Here is a 6,788-nt window from a genome sequence, read left to right as displayed (position 1 = left end):
TCCAAATTTAGGGAGAACATGTGGAGAAAGAAAGAGTTGGAGAGAAAAACAAAACTATGATATTATAAGTAGGTAATCAACCCCAATCTCTAAAACCAAAACTATCCCTCTCTTCACTAGTGTTAAGAAGAAAATGAACATTACCAGAACTAATTATGATGAATTGATGAACATTACTACAACTAATTATGATGAATTGCATAGTGAATTGGGGAGTTGGTCAATTCCCAATATTCCATGGGATGAAAGAGTTTGTCAACTGGGCAATCCAAGGAGGGTTGAAGATGAAAGATAGTTTCTCTTAGATTGTCCATCTTATGCTCACATTTGATATAATTTTCAAAATATGTTTCACCTTACCAACCTTTTTCACCTTTTAACTCAAAAAACCTATAATGATCGGAGAGCATTTCTCTCACTTCTTTTCTAGAGTAGAAATAAAATGTCAAATAATTCTAATTAATTTGTTACCTTCTAAAAGTGGTAGACCATATAGATGTTAGTGAATGTTAGATATATTTTAACTCTAGATCTACCAATCCTAGAAAAATCAAATATCTCAAAGTGAAAATGTTTACTCAAGTTTTGTACTCAAAAAGGCTTTGCATATTCAAATATTTGATCCCTTTCTCCACTTAGTATATTAAAATAAATTTAAAAAACAATAATTCATACTTATAATCATAGTATTTGAAAATATAATTAATAAACATATAAAATAATAACAAATTTAATTAATAACAAATATATATATATATAATTCTAAATTAAGATCTATTTTACTATAAAAATTAAAATAATAATATTTTTATCTCATAGTTTTATATTTAAATTCAATTAATAAATATATATAAACTTAATACTTTTATAAGTTTATCTCTTAACACACATGCCATTAAAACATATAAAAAAATGTAAAATGCTTTTTCTGGAAAGTTTTAATAAAATTAAAAATTAAAATATTTTTATATGTAAAAATGTGTAATTTATATGAATATAAATATATTATCAATAATAGATATAAATTCATTTATGTGAAGTGTTAACAGGAATCCATCTAAAAATACACTCAAAAAATTAATATCTTAAAGAAAAATTAAATCCTTTCTAAATTCAAAATTAAAATATTTCTAAATTAAAATAGATTTTTCATAATATAAACAAAACTACTGCATTCAATCAATTACAGTCATTGACCAAACAAAATGTTTATATCATTTTTCCATGAGTAGGTATTGCTATGGAAAATTGATGTTATGCAGGATGGCGCACTGTGCTGATAAGCAAATGACACTCGTCATTCTCAATGCATTGTACGGCGTTAATGTAGCTTGTTCTCACCGCATTGTACCTCTTATATGTGGAGAGATGCATGCTCTCTAACAAGACATTTTAGACTATGAAACAAATGTTTGGCCTCTTTCTAGGTGTCATTTCAATGTAATATGTTAATGTGATTCGTCATTATTTAATAATTAAATTAAACAAATGTCATTTTCATGAAAGAATGGAATATGATATTCAAATCTGATCAAAATGTTTTTTAATTACAAACATGACATGGGATAGAACAATTTGTCATATTGTTAGTGATTTCTAGAATAATACTATGTAACGTGGGATTTGTCTAATGTTTCGGATGATGACTCTATCCATCATTAGAGATCACAAGGAGCCTTATAAATAAACTAGTTCTGGATAGCCTTTTTATAGGAAGCAATAGTTGAATGTTGGATTAACTGTCAAAAAATAAATAAATAATATTTGACCAAATTTTGAGACCAAAATTTATTTGAATTAAATAAATGATGATATTTGATCCATAATAATTATGATTCGGTGATTTTTGAAAATTTAAAACAGTCAAATTTGTTTTGAAATAAGATTTTTGTTATTATATTTTACTAGAACATTAAGAATTAGTTAAGAATTAAGATTTTTTATTTATCATTAAAACTAATTAAATGAAAGCTAATTATATGAAATTGGATATATGAACAATTAATGAGAAATGGGTCCATATAAATCATTAGATCATAGATTAAAATAAAATGCTAAAAAGGGGATCAACAATAAACACTCCTAATGATTAGGAGAGAGGCAAAGAATTAAAGGAGGAATATATAATATAAAATAAAATGATAAAGGAAGGTTAAGGAGAAAATGATTAAAGAAGACAAAAACGGGGGTAAAGGTTAAAAAATAAAAAGAGAAGAAAGAAAGGTAAGGGTTAATATAAAATAAGGTGAAGAGTGTAATATAGATAATGATTCTAACAGATGATCATCAAAAAAGTTTAATATGAACGAAGGGATAAAGAAGAGGAAGACGGGGATCAAGGATGGGTTAAGATTCAATGGGTGAGATGGTGGATGATGGGTTTTCAGGAATGACTAAGCTTATAACCATCCACTCTATTGAATTTATTAGTGTTCTTCTCAATTTCGAGGGCTTCTTGAATAATATGAGAGTTGTAGAAAGGTTCAGGGGCTATGATTTTAGATTTATCGAAACAAATTAAGTGCTTTGATTTATGAGAGTGTTCAGGTATGGGAGACTTTGAAAGCCAATTGTGGTAGGTGTCAACAATGTGTTCCTTGAAGCAGGCCTTGAAAGGTCCACTTGTTTGACAAATTTAAGCTTTACCACAGGAACATGGAATTTTGTAAACCGCTGATCCTTGCATGGGATCTGAAGTGTCTTTGGCCGATCGGAACAATTGCGAGGATCAGGGGTTTACAAAATTCCATGTTCCTACGGTAAAAATTACATTGGTCAAATGGGTCGACCTTTCAAGGCCCGCCTCAAGGAACACATTGCTAACACCAACCACAATAGACTTTCAAATTCTACCATAGTTGAAAACTCTCATAAATCCAAGCACTTAATTTGTTTTGATCAATCTAAAATCATAGCCCCTAAACCTTTCTACAACTCTAGTATTATTCAAGAATTCCTCAAAATCAAGAAGAACCCTAATAAATTCAATAGAGAGGATAGTTATAAGCTCATTCATTCCTAGAAACCCGTCCTCCACCATCTCATCCATTAATCTTAACCCATCCCTGATCTCGGTCTTCCTCTTCTTTATCCCTCCTTTCATCTTAAAGTTTTTTTATGATCATTTGTTAGAATCGTTATTTATATTACATTCTTTAGCTTATTTTATATTAACCCTTACCATTCTTTCTTTTCTTTTTATTTCTTAACCTTTACCCCGCCCCCTTTTATCCTCTTTAATCCTTTTCTCCTTAACCTTCCTTTATCATTTTATTTTATATTATGTATTCCTCATTTAATCCTTAGCCTCTCTCCTAATCATTAGGAATGTTTCTCGTTGATCCCCCTTTTCACCATTTCATTTTAATCTATGATCTAATGATTTATAAGGACCCATTTCTCATTAATTGTCCATATATTGATTTTCATATAATTATCTTTCATTTAATTAGTTTTATTCATAAATAAAAAAATCTTTATTATTAATTAATTCTTAATTTTCTATTAAAATATAACAATAAAAATCTTATTTCAAAACAAATTTTCCTGTTTTAAATTTCCAAAAATCACCAAATCATAATTATTATTGACCAAATATGGTCATTTATTTAATTCAAATAAATTTTGATCTCAAAATTTGGTCAAATATTATTTATTTATTTTTCACCATTAATCCAACATTCAACTATTTCTTCCTATAAAAAGGCTATTCAGCACCCGTTTACCCATAAGGCTCTATGTTAACATTCAACTATTGCTTCCTATAAAAAGGCTATCTAGCACTCGTTTACCCATAAGGCTCTCTATGGTCCCTAATGATGGATGGAGTCACTATTTGAAACATTGGACATATTGCACATGTTACATAGTATTGTTCCTCTTTGTGGTCCTTGATGATGGATGGAGTCACCATCCTCTCTATGGTCCCTAATGATGTATGGAGTCACTATCCGAAATGTTAGACATATCACACACGTTACACAATATTATTATGAAAATCACTAACAATATTAATAATATTTCTAAAATATTGTAGAATAAAAATAAATATATTAATATATTTATATTTTAGATTTGAAAAATTATAAATGACCCAAAAAAATTATGATTTTTACTCCACAAATTAATAAGTAGATTTTAAATGGTAAAGATGAAAGATGAAAAAAAAAATTACTTAAACCGATATTTTATAAATGATATAAAGTATAGCATGCTAATTATATGAATAATATTTTATATATATATATATATATATATATATATATATATATATATATATATATATATATGGGGTTATGGATTTATAGGTAAGGGAGAAGTTATACCTTTTAAATAGGAAACACAAAATTTATTAAATTATTAAAAATATTTATATGAATAATTTATCAACATAAAATGCAATTTAACACATGGATCCCTGAATGATATTAAATTATTTAAATTTTCATAAAATATATAATATTGTTAATCATCTCATTGTCTATATTTTATAATATAGTTAGGAGAAGAATTTCTAAAACATAAAATGGTTTTATTATAAAATTAAAATTTCCAAGTCTTTAATAGACACAAATAATAAGCTAAATCATTCCTAATTATTGTGCCATTTATTTAGATAGAAGCAAATTTCTTGAACTTTGGTTTTCTTTCATTGTGAAAAAAATGGATTACATGTTGGTGATTGAATTAGAGAATAGAAAATAAAATTTAAAGAAAATAAAAAGTAATTAAGCTCTAAGATGATGGGTGGTATCTAGAAACACCATTATAGCACTTAAGAAAAGCACATTTTCATCAAAACATCACAATGCATGATGATGAATTCAATACTCTTGAATATATATTTGTATTTAGAGGCACCATTATAGTATTTAAGAAAAGAAAATTGTGAACAAAACATCACAATGGATGATAATGAATTCAATACTTTGAATATATATTTTACCCATAGGGTTCTTTATTTATAGTGTCCAATTCTAACCAAATTTCTTGAATTGTCAAAAAATCGGTTCACAAAGAATTATTGACAATTCCAACGATTTTCACGAAACTGTGTCATTTCATCACCGAATTGATTTTTCTAATCGACCTAATTCTCATTAACTAATAAACTACACGAGTTGACCCAATTGTCTAATTGATTCCTATAATCACTCAATTAATGATCATGTTAGCAACCACTCGATCGATTGTTTGTTAGTTGGCTACTTAATCAACTTGTCGACCACTCAGTTGACTACTTTGCTAATTGTCGAGTTGAATAATTATATCCTACTATATAATCCCTTGACTGGTTGTCTCAAAAATATATAAAGACGCGATGAACCAACATAATCTTAGGTTCCAACACCCCCTATTAACAGAATGTTCTGGAGGTTCAGGAGGTGAAATTATGTTAGCATGGAACTCCCTCGATAATTTGAACTCCATAAATCTCAAGCATGTCATGTAACTTTATGAAATTGACTTTAGTTAATGACTTCATAAATATGTGAATGATTTGATCATATCTCCAACAATAAATATTTCTTGTATTTTACCGAATGTTGTTAGTGAACATGAAGTTCAACATGGTTCATTTTACTTTTTGTAATAGAATTATATGTGGCCTAATTTTCATTCTCATTGTCATAAAAATTAGTTCTTAAGGCCTCAATAGGAAACCCAATCTCTCCTAGTAGTTTGCAAATCTAGTCTCTCTATGTCCTCGCATTAATAGCTCTATGATATTTGGATTCCATACTCAACAAAGAGATTGCATGTTGCTTCTTACATCACCAAATCACAAGTTTAGTATTGAAGTGAAAGACATATCTAGAAGTGGGTTTTTGATCATCATTGTCGCCTATCCAGTTAGAGTTAGCAAATATTATCAATGAGTCTATGATTCAACCATAATTGGTACTGAAATGAGAAGTTCCCTTAATGTAATGAACTATTTTGTTTGTGGATTTCTAGTGCATTTCTCATGAATATTACATAAAATGAGAAACCACAATAGTAGCAAAGGAAATGTGAGTTCATATATTTAAGGTTGCTAAGTCGGTAAATTGATATTTACTTTAGAAATTTGGTCAAGAGGGATTACATTTTCAGTCAAATATTATTTTTAATTGCCAATTCAAAAATAGCGGTTGACAGAGTCATTAAGATACTAGAAAAAGGGGCATTTGATCCATTATCTACAACCATATCAAAGGGATCACTATGTAATAGTATAAATGATTAATTCAAAAACTTAATGCTAGAACACTTCTCAAATATTATGTTTCTCCCTATAATGATTTGTTATTTGACAAGAATAAATAGATGATAGGATTTTGACTATTCAAGGTATCCCATCATGATGTAAGCTTGACCCTTTGTATCTAATTTCTTCTTGTAAATATAAAAAATATTTACCCAAGCAATATATTAGAAAACTATATGGTGGATGACCAAGGGATTCTTACAACAACATCTCTATAAAGGAGTCATATAACTGACAACTATAGTTGGAAAAATATTCAGGAGATAGTTATAACAGCCCCAGGTTAAAAGTTCATGTAATAAAGTTAATAAAGGAAAAATAAGACCAAGGTCATAGGACATGTATTCCAAGATGAATGTTGGGCAAAAAATCCTAGTGGTTGTTCATTTGGTTTAGTATAGCTAAGGGAGATCGACAAAGGAATTCACAAAGGAAAAGATGCATTAATTGGAATTTTATTCATGAAAATAAAGGAAAATAGGAGAAAAGGGAGATGAAAGGTCACAAATTTACATGAGAAGGAAATTTAAGGAAAAAT

The sequence above is a fragment of the Pinus tabuliformis genome, chromosome 7 (genome assembly GCF_031772625.1).
Source record: "Pinus tabuliformis cultivar Carrire ecotype Pingquan chromosome 7, CPIR1, whole genome shotgun sequence".
NCBI lineage: Eukaryota > Viridiplantae > Streptophyta > Pinopsida > Pinales > Pinaceae > Pinus > Pinus tabuliformis.
The sequence above is the reverse complement of the archived record's forward strand: the minus strand, read 5'-3'. Positions refer to the sequence as shown.